Raw genomic sequence first — 21195 nt, forward strand, 5'->3', positions numbered from 1 at the left:
CAGTATATGTAATAGTCATTGAGTCCAAACATGAAACAGTCATTATGCTTTGTGCATGTGTACAAGTCACATTGCCAAACTTTCCACAAAACTTTTACAACAATGCGACTAATAATATCAGTCCAATGACAAATTTTTGAACTGACTTGGAGCCCACACTTGGCCCACACATACTACAACAAATCTGTCAATGCAAACAGGCCATAGCTGTGCATAACGATAAATGAACGATAAAAGTTGCAAAACGTTTAGGACAAAAGTGAACTTACATTCTGCGAGAGGCAGATTGTCACGTATGCCTTGGTGAAGTATATCACGTAAGCGTAGCGTACAAGAATACGATTATGTCTGGTATGAACTAAGAGACTAGAACCCATTGTTACAGATTAATATTGACGAGGATATGATTATGACCATTAACAACCACTGGGGCCACTTTACACAGAAAATACAACGATTTAAATATTATGTCGGGACTATGTTGAACTTCATGTAGTAGGAACACTCAAGGATTTTGAAAAACCTGAGAGAACTCAAGACTTGACAAAGTCTGACCACCACAGAAACATGAGAAATCTTGATATGAGCAAGTTCACTAAATCGGAAAAAAACAGTGTATGCCAAAAGACACATTGTAACTGATCTCAAGGTCATAAGATGTGCCTCTTTGTTTGCATTATATAAGTAAGAATCTACGATTTCCTTCAGAACTGATGGAGGTACTGGCCTTTTCTTTGTTAAGGCCTTCTAGAGTAAACTTTACAAGTGCAAAGACTGTGGGATCATCAATTCCGGCCATTTTGTGTGCCCAAGATATGGATGTGAACACCTTAATAACTGGTGCTGGGGAATTACACTTTTTACTTAAAAGAGTCAAATATAGATAAATAATCAAAGGGGTCTGTGTTTATGTGTTTTTTCCAAGACCCCTAGCCCAACTTGTATTTTGCATGCATTATATGAGAGTAAAATATGAAACCCAGCGATCATATCTAGCCAAGCGTCGTACGCACGCACTCCGCTGTGGAAACCGTACACACATGATTTGACTACTCACACATGAGAACGATGGCAACACATGCATGCTCCGTTGGCTGCAGGCTTCTCCTGTTTTGTTTTAGTGGAACTTATGTGCAAAACAACTTAGAAAAGTTCTCATTATCTTTCAGTGGACTGAGATCCTTAAACAAAATGAAATTAGAAAAAATAATGTTTGATTTTTCCACAGTTGCTAAAATTACAATACCAAATAACTTCATTAGGGGCAGTAATTTCGCAATATATTTTTGCTTAAAACATGCCTTTAAACTTTAAACTTTTAAGCTTTAAACCCAATGCCGTATTGGCTTCACGCTTTGTGCTCACAGTTTCAGTTTTTTCACAATCCTCCAATCACATCCCTGCCAACATGAAGTGCCCCCCGCAAGGGTATGCTACTTGCACCACTAAAAATTCCAGTACACCTTCCTCCGCTCATTCCACAGCTGTACATTCTACCTTTCATTCTTGAAGAAAACAAATTTGTTCTAATTCCTACCCAGTCACTTAAACGAACATTTTTACTTTCTTTTCTATATACATGTAATACATGTATATTCATCATAAATGGGTGTTTTATGGTGATGACTTTGATGAAGTTTTATATTTGGAAATAACTGGTTTTTCCTTTAATAAACTTCCTGACAGATGTTGGGTTTCTGGAGAAGTAAGGAGATACCAGTGTATTAGCCTTTTGGTTGAATACAGAGTATATGTACATGTGTGTGGAAATCATCCACAATCAGTTGTTTAAAGTTGCTTTTCTGTTGTTTTTCAGGATTGTGGTGAGAATGCATCTGTGCTAGTACTGACACCATTGTGCTGTCGTGGAAGGGAGCCAGCAGATAGACCAGGCCCACCCATTCCACTTTGTCACTCATCTGGTGGTCACAAAGGACACCATTCAGGTTGACGGGGTGTACTGATGAACGGTTGACTGATGGAGCAGGAAATTCATTAAGGCAGTAAAGGGGTGAGTTTCTCTCAGGCCATTTTTTTCTTGTCTCAGGAAAGTTTTACACGTTTGTCGCTGTAATACATGCATGCATACATGTGCACAGCGATGTTTATTTGTTGCCGGCGCATACTCACTGCATTCCAATTCAAACCATGTACATGTACTTACGTGTATATGTGATTAAAGGGAAGCCAAATGATGCAGTTTTTAATTTCAAAAATTTCTACTATTTTTCAACTTTATATTTACCACTTTTAAAATGCTGACTCTAAATACCTGTCTACATGTACATGTATGACTGTGGATGTCAAATCAAATTCATATTGGTTAGTTTCAGGTTTGTTTCTTGTCAGAATAACAGTTTCTAAAGTCATTTTTTTCTTGAATTGTTAAAAACTCAAAATTGTAACCGTGCTTCCAGGAGAAATACAAGGAACGTATATGTACATGTACCTTGAGTTATGGCACTTTCTACTTGTATTCGCCGTAGAGGAAAGGACAGACACTGAACTTGTTGAAAATTCTTTTTTGGCCTGTTGTCTTGTTAGCCCCTGTCAAGCTTTATTGCCATAACTACTTTGTTTTGTCTACATACCGGCAATTTGTTTACAGATCCAACCAAAATATTTTACTCAGTGCCCAGTTAATATTTTGGTAATAAACATTTCTCTCTAATTGGTAACATGTACAAATGTACTTGCATTTCAATCAGCTCTTGTTGATGGCCTTATACAATAAGCAGAACTTTACAGTTGGCAATATTTTGTGTGAAATAACATCATGTGGTGAACCTAATACTGTACAGAGTTTTTGCATACTGGTACATGTACAGGTGTATGGTGTTTGGTAGGATTATACCCTGCAGAAAGGTGGTGTTCAGCAGGGTTTTTGCTGATGTCAGGGTTTTCTATGGGGTGTTGTTACCCATAGTGGTGGGTGTGCCTAAGTTTTAAGTTATGGATTGACCTCTCTAGCAATTAAAGTAATCGCAGTAGAAACCAATGGGTTCAAAGAAACTATCCTCGTTGCAGATTAGAATGAATTTACTGCTTTTTGAGATCTAGCTGAGAAACTGCAATTTAGAAAAACTGTTCCAGTATTGAGAAAAAAGTGGTAAAATTACACAGTGGTGGACCTTAGTACATGGAGCCAACACTAACATGGATTGATGATAAAGCACTGGCTGGTTCAGGTTTGTAATAAATTGATTGAGCAGTAACAGGAATAAGCTTACCTAGTGACGTACTGGTACATGTACATTACGCATACTGTATGTATGGTCTAGAAATTACATTCTAAGTGCAGAACGGTTCCTGGATTATAGCCACTGATAAATTTGTAAAATAAGGGTAGAATGAAAAAAAATATCGGGTGTGGTTAAAACGGATAAAAGTACAAGACATGGGCACTGTGCAAGCTGCTCTCTCTACAGAGGTCACCTGTATAAAGAATACACAATGAAACAATTCATAGACATGTTATACTCATCAAGCCTAAACATGAAACAGAGTTTGCACTTCTTGCACATGTGCAGGTCACATGCTAAAACTTTCCACAAAACTTTCACAACAACACGATAAAGAAAAGCGATCCAAATCACAAGTTTTTGACCTATTGTAACCACATAAACTACATGTACATGTATATATGTACGAACTAGCGGTAAATCTGTCAATATAAACATGCTAAAACTGAACATAACAATGAATGAAAAATAAAAAATGCCAAAGGTTTTTAGACAAACATGAACTTCACGTTCCGACTGAACAAAGTTTTGCTAGAGAGAGGCAGATTGTCACCTCTACCACAGTGAAGTACCGCACAGTATGTCACATAAGTGTACAAAGTTAGGCTCATGACTGGCAAATATAACAGTCTAAAGCCCATGTACTCATATAAATATGAAAATACTGTTCACTTATGATCAAGACCATGAACAACCACTGCATGTACATGTACATGTAGGACAGTTTAATAGCTAAAATGCGAGACTTTGGATAAAATATTGGTACTGAAACTCTCAAGGTTCTTGAAAGGTGAATTTGCTGTTTGCTCCAAGCACCACCCAAGAGATCTGGTGTTGGGCTCCCGAGATGTGCAATTTTCACAACCTGATGATGACGTCATTATCATGAAGTCATATTAGATTATCTTCTTAAGTGAACATCCAATTGCATTGGTTGAAATTCGTTATAAAGTAAACTTTTTCAGGGTATATGTCACGTCCAGAATACTAAATAGTGCATTTGTACTCTCTCATAGCTTCTTTATGCCAGGTTTTTTCATCGCATTTGCCAATACTTATTTTGTTTGTAAAACAGTCCCGAAACAGCTCTGTGTTTGTACTTGTTTACAAACACTTTATCTAGTTTTTATTTTTATTTTTCAACTCAATTCCTTCCACCAGTCGACTTTGGCAGTTTACTACATCTGATTGATTTTCCCATAAGTTTCGTACACGTTTTTCTACTTAACACAAGTGAACAAATAGTCTTGGACTTTGGCGCACGATTACTATAAGAATGAAGGGGAAATCGAGTACTTTGCGCTCTGTTATTTTATTTGAAATATGCCTAAGAGTCCTAATATGAAGTAATATTTCATTAAAATTGTTCAGTTTAAGTACAAACCATGTGACATGAACCTAAAAGAGCAGTTTTTCCCCAAATGAGGTTTTTTGCCCATTGACTTTGTACACGATTTCAAGGCACTATTTTGAAACCTTTGAGATGTTTGATCGCTGTGAAAGTGATAACCAACAAAGACCTTGATACAAAAATTATACTAAATAAATGAGGTCATGGTGACGTCATCTTGTGATTTATGATTGATTTTTCAATATTTACTTCATGCCCCATGACTTTGTTCATGTTTTCGAGGCACTATTTTTGTACCTTAGTAATCGTTGATCATCGTCAAACTTACGGCAAGCACTACCTATACAACGAAGATAATTCTAAAATATTAATGTCATGTTGACTTCATCACGTGATTTATTATTAAATTTTGAATATTCAAATATTCCATTGAATATATGAAAATCAATATAAAATATAAGTGGTAGAAGCCATTAAGTTTTTTCAACGGAATGAGTCTGTCGTTGTTAGTGCTGGGTTGAAACCCTGCTTATATCTTGAAGAGGAAGTGCTTGAGGCAAATATTGAGCTGATTAAAGGATGACCTCATCATCAACAATTGCTTTTTACCACAACGGACATTATCAACATGTCAAATGTTACTAATTTTGCCTGGATTCTACTTTTTTTCATTAAAAAAGGGTGTGACACCTGATGATCTGCGTGGGGACGTATTAAGTCCTGAACCCCAAACAGGACGGGTGATGAAGTCAATGACAACACCAGACCCTTAACTTGCAGATTCAGCGGGGCGTCGTTTCCCAATAAGTGTCAGAGTAATTTCGAAGTGTATATCATACAGTGCAACTTCTAGTCACAGTTATCAAAAGTGACATTAATTTTTGCACCAAAATAATCAGGATAGTGCAACAGATGTCATCTCTAGTGGTCCTGCAATCTTTTTTCTTATCATTTTGTACACAGAAAATGTTAAATGTGCAATCAATTACTGTTATGTTAGATATTATAAAGTTGTTTGGTTTTTAGTGTGAACATGCATATTTACGATTATGCAAATAAGGCGGGGTTTGCAGACTGATGTCAACGGAGAATACACTCTTTAAGGCCCTGTATCTTCTGAAGTACATGCCCGATTGGGTTCAAATTTTGCAGATACCTTGAATAGACAGAGCCTTAGAGGAAAATTGATGTGATGATGACAAATGATGATGACAATGAGACAAGTCACATTGAACTCTTGAAAGCCCTGTATCCCCTGATGTACATGACCAATCGGGTTCAAATCTTGCAGATATCTTGAGAAGGGGGTGCTTTGGAGGAATATTGACCTCATGTGATGATGACGTCAACAGGAGATAAGTCACGTGACATTAAAGGGGAACTCTTCATTCCACTTCACTTCGAAAAGAACATGTCCGATGCTGTTGAAACTTTGTGTGTGGCTGGAAAGGGAAGGGCTCTAGACCCAAAGTGATCTGATTTGATTCTGACCTCATCTGGTGACAAGTCAAGTGACATTAAAGAAATACAATTCATGTAACTGGTATCACATCCACTCGTGATGACGTCAACAGTCGAAGAAGTCGTATATGTTATCTTTAAGTAATTATTATATTTTTAAGCTATTGTGAGAAGCTCCACAAAGTACAAAGCAAACTCTCAACAGTGAGAATAATATCACGTGACAAGTCATATTAGATTATCTTCTGAAGTGGAAATCCAATTGTATTGGTTGAAATTGATTTATAAATTAAACTTTTTCAAGTTATATGTCACGTCCAGACTACTAAATTGTTCATTTTTACTCTCTCATAGTTTCTTAATGCCAGGTTTTTTCATCACATTTGCCAACACTTATTTTGTTGGTAAACAGTCCCGAAACAGCTCTGTGTTGGTACTTGTTTACAAACACTTGTATCTAGTTTTTTTTTTTCAACTCAATTCCTTCCACCAGTCGACTTTGGCAGTTTGCTAAATCTGATCGACTTCAAACTTGGCAGACCTTTGGAAAATCATCCAAGAACGGTCCTAAAAGAAATTCACAGTGATAACTTAATTAGTTTATTAATTATTGATTTTTTAATAATTAATTTTTCCCCTAGTCTTTGTACACAGATTGCACACAGTTTTCAGACTGTCCTATATCAGGCTATGAGGGCGCTATTGCAGAATTACGGTTACACCTGCCTGGGCTTTCAATTTTCAACAAACTGTCCTATATTGAACCACAGATGGCGTTGTTGACATTGTCCAGCATAATGCGTGAGCAGCGCTCAACTTCGACCGAGAATTACTACCAGAACGAAAGAGAAATCAGACTAAATTTTCCCTTCCGTTCGATCCCAAATATACCCCAGATTCCAAATATTAAATAATATTTCATAAATTTTTTTCCAGTTTAGACAAAAATCACGAGACATGAAATTAAAGGAGCAGTTTTCTTGCACACGTGTTTTTAGCCAATTGTCTTTGTACACGTTTACAAGAAACTATCTGGCAAATTGTCAAAGGTTCGATCAACATCAAAGTTACAGACAAAACAGACCCTGATGAAATGAATGCCCGATTTATGATGCCATGATGACGTTATTACATATTTTTAAATTGATTTTTGGATATTTAATTTTGCCCATAGGTTTTGTACACGTTTTTCAACAGCCTATTTTCGGCACGTTGGTAAATCTGAATGATTTCCCTCAATGTACACTTGAAGTCCCTAATGGAGAGAGGCTCCCAAAAAAGAATCGTCAAAATTACTTCATCAAGGGTCACGTGACAGGAGATTAAAGCTTCAGTTTTTCCCATAGGGTTTGTTCATGTTTTTCTGCTACGCAATATTATCGATCTTAATGAGAGTAGTCCTGAACTTCAACTGAAAATTGCTCTGAGAACGAAAAAAAAAATCGTTATTATTTTTCATCTTCGTTTGATTACATGTATACCCAAGAGTCTCAATATCAAAAACATTTCATAATTTTCTCTCAGTTTAAAGGCAAATCACATGACATCACAAAGGAGCAGCTTTTTTGCATAGGAGTTTTAAGTCCATCTACTTTGTACACTTTTTCAAGCCACTATTTTGGGCAATTTTCATAGGTTTGATCAACATCAAAGTTACACACAACAGAGACCCTCATGAAAGAATTTTCTTAAACTTATGACGTCATGATGACGTCATTACCAAACAGAAAGTTCGGAAACAGATCATTGTTTGTTCACGACCACGTTCCTCTAGTTTGTAATACTTTTTCATTTAGTTATTTCTTAAAAATCAAACCCAGAAAAGCCTGGTTTTTGAAAACTTTTGCTACTATATAAATTAATAGAAACTGAAGAATTACCTGACCTAAAAGAGAAATCTGCCGTCAGAAATTGACCCCCATGAGAATGCTGTTCACTTGTGATCAAGACTATGAACCTGTAACCCCCTTTCATACATGTAATTCTCGATGATCATGTCCTGGAATTGGTGAACACGCTCAAGATTCTTGGGGTCACAGTGCAAAGTGCCCTTAAAAAAGAACCCCACCACTGAAAGAGAATGAGAAACCTGGCCGTTGTATGCTTACTTGGATCCTATCACAGACATCTATGCCATATGAACTCAAATTCAGCATTATTTTTGGAGAAAAAAAACTTACGTTTGGGACCTGTTTCTGCCAAGTGCCATGGCTTTTGCGAAAAGAGCATGTCCCCCCAAAATAAATATGGCCCTTTTTAAATCTGTCCTAGAGCAAAAATTGACCCTAAAAAGTGAACTTCATATTTGGAACAAGTGTCTTGGTTAAACAGCTACCGTAGCATGGGCCTATTTGACTACATTTTCATGATTTGAAATGTTAACAGTCTCCTCCTTTATTTCTGATTACTTAGACTGGCTTTTTTTGACCATACTACCCTTACAGACAAAACGTCATACAAGACCTTCCTTAGCAAAAAACAGTCATTTAAATGGGTATATATATAGCACTACACTGATGTTATACACCACTGTAAAAACAGGGTGTTGGTAAAAGTCGGAGGTAGCCAGAGGTACATAAACAGAAAGAAGTTATTTTATTCTTCATTAACAATAACGATTACAAAATATCCTCATTTGTATAGCGTGTCAAAACGGAGGTACATGTATAATCAACTGCAACAGTATTCACATGATTTTACTCGAAAACTTATGAAAATGGCAAAGAATTTCTTTAATTAATGCCTACATGTATGTATCAGGTTCCCGTTATTTTGTTTCCTTATTTACCCACCCTGACAACCGTAAATCATCCTAAATGGAATAATACGCCAGGCCGGAGTTAGCAATCAACCAACTCTTCACTCGATTTCTGCACTTGTATGGGTCAACCCGGAGGTTGAGTAAAAGTAGTTCAAACATACGGTACTTGAAACATTATCCAAAATTACAAAATGTCTGAAATGAATGCCACAAGTGTTTTTCTTTTTATTTATTGACCAAAACATCCATAAAATGTTCTCTATGGCATAGCACGTCAGGCGGGAGGTAATACATGTTATGTAATATAAAAACTATGATATGGTACATGTACATGTAACTCAATTTCCGGCATGAACGGGACGACCTGGAAGTTGATTTAAAGTTCATGGAATTCAAACTACTGTAACTTGAAAAATCATCAAAAATGACAATATTTAGGATGAATGCTTACAGAGGAAATCATTATTTTATTTCGTCATTAAATTTTAGAGCAGTTGTTTTGTCTGTATACATGCCCAGTGCATGGTGGCGCTAAAAAGGTATAAAAATAAATGTGTATCGGGGCAGGCTGGCAGGGGGTCACAGGGTCATTGCAACAGGTAACTTTTGAGTTGTTGTACATTGCAAAACATTACACTTTTTGGGTAGGTAGGTGAAAAGGAGAGGCAGTGAAGGATAGGATAAAGGAGACGGGGGTAGAGATGTAAGCTGCTTGTGTGATATTAACCTCATTTATGTCTTTCATTGGAACTCTTGCTTACAACAGAGTGAATTTTGTTAGCTTATTGCTACAAAACTGAAAGTAAAACTTGCTGTGGAGCTCCTTTTCAATCAGTGTTGGTCATTGGATGATACCAAAAGATAATGTATGACAAGGAATCTAATGTTTACAATTCAAGATACACACTTGGCAAATTTTGAACTAAACGCATCCCAATTTTTTGTGAAAATAAATGAGCAAACGTTTTACTTGATACATGTAACTGTAATTTTAAAAGTGATTTCATTTTACAAATACATGTACATGTAAGTCTTAATGTTAAAGTACACTGTTGAATTATTCGTATTAGCGACAGAGGCAATTAATTAGTAGTTACATGACACCGGGGGTGACTAGGGAATTAGCCTGTGAAATAACAGAAGCATCTTTGAAGGATCTTCCAGTATGTTAACATCTGTTTACAGGAAAATTAAATTGCCTGTCATTTTTAATGTCACATCAACATTTTAACAATTAGTTTTTTGATAACTTCTTTTGAACAAAAGAACTAACAAAATCAGTTTCTGCATTGAGCTTGAAAACAGAGTTCAGTCAATGCAGATACATCCCACTGAATTTGCTTTAAATCCTTCCGACATTGACTACATCAAGTCTGGGCATTTGCGTCACAGAGGGGGGCAAGGTGATCACTGCCCCCTTTTTCCTTGAAAAAAGGGCGCTTTCCCAGAGAAAGTTCTTGTGATGCCCATGGGTCTACATGCAGAAATTCCTACTACTGGACCGTGAAGTTTCGAAGGCCGAGTCTCACAGCTCTTCTTTGAGGCTGCATTGCAGACACATCCAGTGACTGGCATCCAGCGGCTGACCACATACTCCAACCTTTGAAACACACTCAATATGGAGCCAATTGAGATATCCCTCGCAGAACAACATCTTTTTGGATTCTTGTGGTTTGTTACAATCATCAGTGATGTAACAAGTGGACCATGTTGCCTCTATCAAACTATTTCTGATATTCACCAAGTAGGTCATGGTGTTGCCACTATTTGGGGGTTGGCGAGATATAGGAAGTGCAGACACTGACAAATTGGTATCTTTGTGAAAAATCCTATGATTCCTGCAGTCTTTTTGGGTTGAGTCTTGACTTGGTTGCCAACTATTTGGTCTTCAAACTTCTGTTACAACCAGTGGTGTTTATTGATTAGCCTTTTTTATAGTTTGACAGACGTTTATTTAATGTTGTTCACACTATGGTTACAGAGTAGAAGATGAATTAAGTTTTACAGTAGTTTGCCTTAGAATGTACAATGTCAAGCAGAAAGATAAAGCACACGTTAAAGAACAACATTTAGGTAAAGGGTGAAGCATAAATTTGCCTTTGTACCCTTAGGACAATACAAGACATGAAAATGTGTTTTGGCAATGACACACACTGACAAACACTGACAGGCAGGAGATAATACAATGCATCAAAATCCAATTCTAGTCGGTACAGGTGATGTACATGTATTCAGAAAGAATTAGATTACAAAATCTTGGTAAATAATTTGTTTTTAGTAAATAATTGAATCCACTGTAATTTGCCATTTTCTACCTACACAGCTGTTAAGAAGTTAACATCCAGCCTCCTGCTTTTTGAATGAATAACATTTTTCAAGTTTCATTTTGCTTTCCAAAAATCTCGCTCACACCGGAAAGTAATAGCCATAATGGTTTTAGAGGGTTTCCTGTAGACAAAAGTAAAAACAAGTGCAGAAGCTGTGAAAAGAATGATGTTGAAATTTGTGCCCTTCTACAGTTTTCAATGGGCTGCTCAAGCTTGTTGCTTCCACTTGCCTTTTATTTGCATGCGTACATAAATAAGAGTTTATTAGTGAACTGGTCTATTAAGACAGAGTATAACTGAATTAGTACATGTATATTACAGTCAGTTCCCAATAGGATTCTGTTGATACAGCAGTTAAGTTTTCTTTTGCATTTTACAGCGATATTATCTATTAACTTCTTGTCAAAAGTAACACCCAGGAATTTGGTCAATTGCAGGATTTGGATTCAGTGGTTTTGGATAAACTTAAAGAGAGAGTTATTGGTCTTCTGGGATTCTTTCAGTGGAAAGGGTTTTAGTCTTACTTGTACCAGTAGCTTGCATTTTCTAAGAAGCTTGTTTTTCAGGCTTTATTGATGGCCGATTCAAGATTAAGGATGTGGTATGGAGAGTATAAGGTGGCAAAATGAAGATACAATGTATGGCAGGATCTTTCCCGAGTTGGAGAATGGGAATGAGGTTACTATCTTTCTACTGTTTGGGACATTGAGAAGTGTGCCAAATCATGTTGAAGATTAAAAGTATTCCCTGACTTTTATGGGAAAATGTTTGATGTCCTTATTGTTGATTCCATCTTTGCCAGGTGTTGTGCATTTGGAGGAATCAATGGCATGATTCAATGCATTGATATTGATTGAATGGTTCATCAATTACATTAAAGTATCATTGTTATCATTTAGATTTAGATTGTTTTCAGTGTCTTGTTACATATAAGTATTAATGGAAGAGGGACTGTAATTTTCAGTTCTACTGATTTTGGCAAAGTTGTTGACCAGTGCCTTGGCTTTACCAGAAATGATATCATTGCCATTGTAGTGTTAAACTGGATACTACCCCTTGTTTGGATAGGATCAATCCATTTGATCTTGTTTCTGATAACTTTTGTGTTAGTCTTGGGATTCTATTATCATAAAATCTTTTAAGGTTTTTCAAAGCCTGATTGTGTCTTTCCATGTGAACATGAAAGGCACTGTCCAGTATGATGGTTCCACCTCTGACTTATTACAATCAAGAGTGAAGTCAAAGAGGGTTGTGTTTTGGTGCAAACCCTGTTCGCCATCTTTGCCTTCACCTAGTCAGAGGATGGGAACTACATGTACACTGTACGTGTACATTCACACCAGAAGTGACGGCCGCTTCTTCGACCTTGCCCACCTGAGAGCAAAGACCAAACTGGAGGCAGTACTTCCCTGAAAACAGCTCTCTGTAGATGATGCAACACTAGTAGCACACACATACATGTACAAGAGTGACTACAATGACTTTTGTTGCGCATGCTTGCAAGGTGTTTGGTCTTCTGATCAGTCTATAAAATACCAACATCATGGGGCAAGATGTCAGCTCCATTCCCAACACCTAAATTGGTGACAACACATGAGGGGTCATAGACAATTTCATCTGTATCTACCTGCACCTGAGTTCATCCATTTCGAGAAACCTCTCTCTAGACGCTGAACTGAGCTCCTGTGCAGGCAGAGCATAAACAGCTATGGCCCACCTACCAAGAGGGTTTGGGACCACTCCATGCTTACCACCAATACCAAGATGCAGGTGTTCTGGGCCTGCATCCATAGCACTCTTCTTTACAGCAGCGAGGCGTCGACCTGCATGTAATACTCCTGTGTGCCTAACAAGAGAGAGAAAAAGAGAGAGACCAGCTGGAAGTAGGCTGTCAGAGAAGTAACCCTGGCTGGCGAGCAACAGAGTGAGATCAGCTGGTAACAGGCTGTTAGAGCAGTAACCCTGGCTGGCGAGCAACAGAGAGAGACCAGCTGGAAGCAGGCTATCAGAGCAGTAACCCTGGCTGGCAAGCAACAGAGAGATACTAGCTGGAAGCAGGCTGGCAGAGCAGTAACCCTGGCTGGCGAGCAACAGAGTGAGATCAGCTGGTAACAGGCTGTTAGAGCAGTAACCCTGGCTGGCGAGCAACAGAGAGAGACCGGCTGGAAGCAGTCTGGCAGAGCAGTAACCCTGGCAGGGGAGCAACAGAGAGAGACCAGCTGGAAGCAGGCTGTCAGACCAGTAACCCTGGCTGGTGAGCAACAGAGAGAGACCAGCTGGAAACAGGCTGTCAGAGCAGTAACCCTGGCTGGCGAGCAACAGAGAGAGACTAGGTGGAAGGAGAAGAGGAGACGCAGACACCGGCAAGCTGTTTTAGCTCCTATGAACCTAGGCACTGGCTTCACTTGTAGCACTTGCAACAGAGCCTGCCTTTTAAGGATTGGCCAGTTCAGCCACAGCAGGCGCTTCAAGTGAACCACTGTTTGACCAACTTAGGCTACATTCAAACGTTTTAAATTCACTTAAAATGCATGGTAGTTACACCTGATTTGGTGTAACGTTTGCATTGAAACGATATCTGGATGCTTTCCAAGTTACACCAAATCAGTTTTATTTCAGTGTTAAAATGGGAATTTAATCCACCTCAGAGGGAGGGTTTAGCATTGAACCAAAATGGTTTTTGCCGAAACGCATCCGGTTTTAGCCAGTGCATTGACCTAGAGTTACGTAACAGCTTTTCTTTGGTGCGCTTTTGTTATAAACAATGAGGTATACAATGTAACTGCATGCTGAACGACCCGTGCAATGCTATCACCCTGCAAAACTGCCATTACAACGTGGGAAATGTGGTCACTCTCGCCTGCCTCTCCGTGGTATATTGCCAGAACTGCCACTGTAATTGGAAAAAAGCGATACATTTTGTTGTATTTGCCTTCTAAAGATGCCTAAGACTGGTAATATGTCTGTGGCTGTGGACTGCTGATGAGCATTTTTCTAGGGCAACCATCATTTGTTGCATCGCAATGATATATGAACAAGTGTCTCCCGATAGAGCACCATGTTGCAAACATAACACAAACGCTGGTACTCGGGTGACAATCAGCATGTTTTTACAGTAAGTATATCGTATGGTGTTCCATATGTGCCATCCAGCGTCACATTTTTCAGCCGGCATCGCATTTTTTGACTGGTGTCACTTCTTCATTACTTCATCGGAAAGACCTATGGAGGCCAGGATCTCGTCCATCATCAGTACAGCCAGCTTATTATAAAACACTCGAAAACTAGTCTAATAAAGAATGAAGTTATCTGTTGTGGAGATTCTCACACGTACGGCAACATTTGTCAGAGAAAAAAGAAAATTAGACAGAAACGCATGTACATGTAAGTGTAGCCCCAGGGTCAATCAAGAAGCAGTAGCTATGACGAAACAGCCTTTTCAAACAGTGACACTTTTCAAACGCAAATCCACATGCAATCCTCAAGACCTTGGGAAATCATTTCGTTGAGTAATAAACACATGCCCCCCCAACAAAGAAAGATAAATGATTTCAAGCCCATGACCAGAAGGCCTCCACCGGGGAATGCCTGAACCACGGACCATTGCTTGAACAACTTCAAATGTGTGAAATACCTTTCTACAACTGTGATGAAAAAAATAAGATCAGTCTTGGCTTCTTCTGGACAGATTTTCATGGTTCAAAAAGTACTTCCGGAAAACTGTGCGTGATTTTGTATTGCTGACAACTTCTTTCAACCTAGAAAACGTAAAATTTCTCAAGGTTATGGTGCGTGACATTTTTTTGCCGAGAGTAGTTACATTTTAAATTTTAGACCGTACTGCGATAAACGCTTCCTCGGGAAGCATGTCTTCAAGATACCATACCAACCAGAGTGAACAATGGGCCTCCCATACTGGGTTCGATTTTTGTGGCAACTAGTAATCGTCACTATGGGAACATTTTTCACTCAAAAAGCTTGTAGAAGTGAGAAACCAAATTGAGCGAGGTGAACTTCCACGACCAATCAGGTTCATTAAAGGGCTGTTAATTTATTTACATACAGTTAAAAAATTAAATACAGTTACAATACGGTGGAAAAATAAGACGTCGGTTAAAAAATGCGACGTCCGTCGAAAAATGCGACGCCAACGTTCTTCATGACCCCAAGAAAAGGAGATAAACCGTTTTGGGTTGAAGCTGCCAAATTAAATGGTTCCAAAGGCTTGGTGGGTTTTAATTTTACGACCGCCATCTGTGGTGAATGAACATTTTAGCCTTTACCGTTTCCACTAACACAGTGTCTGAACAGTGTCTGAAGCAGTTCCATTGTCTTCCCAGACTGGCGGATGCCAACAACCCTTTAGTGGTTGGGCAGTGGTCATTTGCGCATGTGTCGTTTAGCACAATCCAATTTCTTGTTGGAGGCTATGCAAGGGGAAGCTGGAGTGTGGGAACTGTGTGATGTGTCAACCGTGGTGCCTTCTCCACTATTGAGACAAACCAGATTGTTATTGATGTCATCAATAATTTATCCATTGTGGTCAAGTTTAGAGTTGCTGCACAGCAGGTTAAGACTGTTGAAATCATAGCCAACAATGTAAGGCTTGCTGGTACATGTACATTCAATGATCTGATTTGGAATTCCACAGAAGTGTTGGAACCTGTTTTGTACTTGATGGCAACACCATACCGGGTACTTTGTCATGAAAGCACACCCACCACCACTTTTCTTGTTAGTATTGTTTCTATCATGTCAATAGACATCACAACCAGGTGATCTAACATTTTTGTATCATCTTTTAACCACATTTCGTGGATGTAAATAATATCTGGTTTAGTGGGCCAAGAATGGATCTATAGCATTGTTAAATTCTTTTTAGTGGGCTATGAGAGATTGTGCATTTCATTGTAAAATAATTCAACCTGTGATAATGAGGTAAATATTCATAATGATGTGTTTGGATTGCCTTAGGGGAATGACTTGCATTTTGCTAGGTAGACTACATGTACATGTATGTAGTTGCTTGTGTTCCCATCTTCATTTGGTGCGATTTCGCCATATTCTGTTTTCCTTGCACCAGTTGGTGACTGTGATGCTGTTCTATGTCTTTTTTTATGTTGCCTAGATTCCTCAGGTCTAGTTTGGAGGTGATCAGTTACAGATTTTTGCAGCTGTTCTCTGGTCATGTATCATTGATAGTATCTCAGATTTGCATTACTCTGGTGAAGTGAGTAGTTCCAAGATGTTTAGCTCACTACAGAGGCACTGGTGTCGGGGGTCCATTTGCGCAGCTGTCCTATCTTCAGTTTGGGTAGTGGCATCCTTTTGTTGTTTGGCAGGTGTTGTGATGTGGGATTATATTAAGCATATACATTGTATGATACTCTGATGTTTTGTAGTCCTCTTTCCTGTTAGATAGTTTTGCACCCACAGTGAGCCAATGCACTTTAAGTGTTGTTCCCCACATTTACAGCCTTTATCCTGATCTTTTTGTCAACATTGCTCATACAAATGGAATCTTGGTTTTTTTGGCTCTGGGTAAAAATTGACATACATGTTCATATAGGTTTGGAGTTTTGTGGAGGTCTGAGTCCATGTAGACATCACTGTATGATGTGTTTTGGTCATTTACGGCTTTTAGTTTGAGATTGTGATTCATTCTGAGCTTGACTGATTAATCTGTCTAGTGTTGATCATTATTATTCAGAGGGTAATTATGGGATATCGGTTGGTCCCATCAGGTGTCTGATTCCATTTTATCTTCCATTTTGAGCTGAATTTAGTCCTAAATGGGCCTGGAAAATGGGAACATCGATATTATTCATACCTCTTGATTTTGAGATATCTTGCCAAAAGGATCACAAAGTAGAGGAAGGGTTGTATATGTGTGATTAAACATTTGCCATGCACTCTGGAGCATCCAGTGATTATGTCTGATCATGGCGAGACCATATGTCATCTCCCAGAAGGATTCACTTCACCAATCCCTGCAACTCATCCAAAGGTTTAACAATGTACATCTCTCACTGTTTTTTGATGCTGTTTTCAAAGTGGCAGCCAATGGGATTATTTTTGTTTCTGCCTGACATGGGTTGTCTTTAAAAGTAGTGTACTAAGATACCGGGTACTGTCATTGTTGATCCTTGGATTTCCAGAAAATTTGACCTTACTGCTGTGGATTTTCCATGCTATGACTTGTACTAATAGCACTTTCCCTGAGAAAATTTTAATGGTAAAGTACTGTACATCAGAGCAATTTCCTTCAGGTGATATCATATGCAGCAGTGTTTTTTGGTCAAAGGTGCATATCATTACTAATTTTTGAGAATTGTTTGCTGGAAATTTCGAAATACTGAATTATTGTTATCAGGTAATTGGTATGGAAACCTGAAAGCTTCTTGTTGATGGGTTTTTTGGGGTGTGTGGTAGTATTTCTGAAAATGTTGAGGCATACTAAAATTTGTAAGTAAAAAGAAAATCCGATTTAAGTTAAAAAAAAAAGGTGTTTACAATTGTTATTATTATTTGAATCAAATAAGTAGCCAACCCTGCTCTGTAGCATTCACGGATTTCACTTCTTGCAAAAGTAGTGGTCTGCTGGCAAACTGTGACAAGCTCAGTGACCCTCCTGATTAAAATTCAGTTCTGACCTGCTTACCATAGCTACGTAATATATCTAAGCAGGGAACAGGGACACTGCTTGGACAGTGTTTTTTGTTCTGGTCTGTTGCATTGTTCAGGCCTTTGAAGAAAACATGCAGATGAGCTCTGGTAGTGAAATTTAAACATCTACATGTACATGTGTGTAAACTGAAGGTCAGAGAGCCTGTGCTTTCATTTGCAGTAAAATGTCTCAAAAAGAAGTGACTTTTTATCATGGCATGTCAGTCTATTTGTTGGTGTGAAATTGATATGTCCAGTTGCCATCTGTAGCATGCATAAGAATAACAGGTTTTGAAATTAAAACCATTATACATGTATACTGGTACTTTGACAATACATTTAACAGATTACTTCCTTGTCTTTGCATTGAGGGGCACTGCCACTCATCAGCTATGAAAAACTCACCCTGATGTAAGGATGAGAAACATAGGTCTGCTCCATGCAATATAGCTACATCCCAGACAGTTCTTCCTTCGTGCAAAAGAACTACCCTTACAAGCCAACAGCTTTAGAGATCAATAACAAATCTTCCAAAGGATCCTCAACAAACCCGTCCTTCACCAACTCTGACTCCAACTCCATGCCTTTTAAACAATCTGTCTGGCACTTCCGCTTTGGCAGCGGCAGTTGCTCACCTGGATTGGAGGCAATGCAAGCCAAAACTCTTAATATCTGTTACAAACAGGGCTAAATCCTCAAAGATAACTTCCCTTAAACTTGAATACAAGTGTGGCTGATTAATACCCCTCAATTTGTACCTGCCTTTAACTTTTGACTGAGCATGAAAAACAAAGGCATCTGATTCCAGAAAATTCAGCTGCGAAGAAATATTTCTGTAAAAAATCTACTGGAGTATACCTAGAATCTGTCTTATTTCTGACTATTTGTCTACCCTCTCAATACTTGTCAGTTGTGCTTGACAGAATGAGCAGAGTAAAACCCTCATAAATGAAAGAAATGTCACATTCATACGTGGGGTGGTGATACCCTACAGTGGTGGGGTACACCTAAGTTTTAAGTTGGGCATTGATCTCTCTGGCAATTAAGATACTCCAAATAAAGATCAAGAACTGGTACAAAGAGTTATTCTCACTGTATACATGTACTAAAGTTGATTTATTTCCATTTGAAATCAAGTTGAGAAATTTAGGACTGTCCCATTATTGAGATTGAAAAAATTCACACAATTGCGGATAGTAATAAATGGAGTTGACAGTGATATGGATTGATTGACCAGTAATGAAAAAAAAAGCTTATGGTGTGAGTGTGATAATTGCAAGAATAAAAGGTAAGTCATAAGATATGGCAGAGCCAGTGGCCAAAGGGATAATTAAAGGATAAAAAGACAATTAAAGGATAGGCTAAAGGATAAAAGGGCCCTGTGCAACCTGCTCTCTCTACAGTGTTCAGCTGTGTAAAGACCACAAAATGAAACAATTCAGTATATGTAATAGTCATTGAGTTCAAACATGAAACAGTTGTTATGCTTCATGCATGTGTACAAGTCACACTGCCAAACTTTCCACAAAACGTTCACGACAATGCGACAAATAAAATCAGTCCAAATGACAAATTTTTGAACTGACTTGGAGCCCACACTTGGCCCACACATACCACAACAAATCTGTCAATGCAAACAGGCCAGAACTCTGCATAACGATAAATGAACGATAAAAGTTGCAAAACGTTTAGGAAAAAAGTGAGGTTACGTTCTGACAGAACAAACTCCTGCTAGAGAGAGGCAGATTGTCACGTGGGCCATGACGAAGTATGTCACATAAGGGTAGCGTACAAGAATACGTTTATGTCTGGTATGAACTAATAGACTAGAACCCTTTGTAGCAGATATTGATGAGGATATGGTTAATTTATGATTATGACCATGAACAACCGCTGGGGCCACTTTTCACAGAAAATACAACGATTTAAATATTATGTCGGGACTATGTTGAACTACATGTAGTAGGAACACTCAAGGTTTGTGAGAAAGTGCGTGGTATGGAAACCTGAGAGAACCCTAGACTTGACAAAGTTTGACCACCACAGAAACATGAGAAATCTTGATATGAGCAAGTTCACTAAATTGTAAAACACAGTGTATGCCAAAAGACACATTGTAACTGATCTCAAGGTCATAAGATGTGCCTCTTTGTTTGCATTATACAAGTAAGAATCTACGATTTCCTTCAGAACTGATGCAGGTATACTGGCCTTTTCTTTGGAATTGGTTAAGAGAGCCATCGTTTAAGGCCTTCTAGAGTAAACTTTACGAGTGAAAAGACCACGGCATCATCAATTCCGGCCATTTTTTGTGCCCAAAATATGGATGTTAACACCTTAATAACTGGTGCTGGGTAATTACACGTTTTACTTAAATGAGTTAAATATAGATATATAATCAAAGGGGTCTGTGTTTATGTGCTTTTTCCAAGACCCCTAGCCCAACTGATATTTTGCATGCCTTATATGCGAGTAAAATATGAAACCCAGCGATCATATCTAGCCAAGCGTCGTATGCACGCACATTGCTGTGGAAACCGTGCGCACATGGTTTGACTACTCACACATAAGAACGATGGCAACACATGCATGATCCATTGGCTGCAGGCTTCTCCTGTTTTGTTTTAGTGGAACTTCTGTGCAAAACAACTTAGAAAAGTTCACATTTTCTTACGAGTGGACTGAGATCCTTAAACAAAATGAAATTAGAAATAATAATGTTTGATTTGTCCACAATTGCTAAAATTACAATACAAAATAACTTCATAAGGGGCATAATATTTTTGCTTAAAACATGCCCCAGAGAGGCTTAGAATGCACCACAGAGCATCTAAACTTTAAACTTTTAAACTTTAAACCCGATGCAGTAATGGCTTCGCGCTTTGTGCTAACAGTTTCAGTTTTTTTCACAGTCCTCCAATCACATCCCTGCCAACATGAAGTGAATCTCTTATACCCTGCGTGCCCCCCGCATGGGTATTCTACATGCACCACTAACAATTCCAGTACACATTCCTCCGCTCATTCCACAGCTGTACATTCTGCCCTTCATTCTTGATGAAAACAAATATGTTTTAATTCCTACCCAGTCACTCAAACGAACATTTTTACTTTCTTTGGTATATAATACATGCATATTCATCATAAATGGGTGTTTTATTGTGATGACTTTGATGAAGTTTTATATTTGGAAATAACTGGTTTTTCCTTTAATAAACTTCCTGACTGAAATGTTGGGTTTCTGGAGAAGTAAGGAGATACCAGTACGTTAGCTTTTTGGTTGAATACAGGGTACATGTACATCTGTGTGGAGCTCATCCACAATCAGTTGATTAAAATTGTTTTTCTTTTGTTGCTTTTTAGGACTACAGTGAGATCGCATCTGTG

General features: G+C 38.3%; 1 protein-coding gene across 3 annotated transcripts in view; it reads left to right on the forward strand.

Annotated features, from left to right (window-relative positions):
* The window catches only part of LOC110988129 (uncharacterized), a 498416-nt gene that overhangs the window by 276805 nt on the left and 200416 nt on the right, over positions 1–21195 (forward strand). The gene's annotated exons all lie outside the window — the stretch shown is intronic.

This window comes from Acanthaster planci, linkage group LG03 (genome assembly GCF_054643075.1).
Source record: "Acanthaster planci isolate LZ-2023a linkage group LG03, COTS_SCS, whole genome shotgun sequence".
Taxonomy (NCBI): domain Eukaryota; kingdom Metazoa; phylum Echinodermata; class Asteroidea; order Valvatida; family Acanthasteridae; genus Acanthaster; species Acanthaster planci.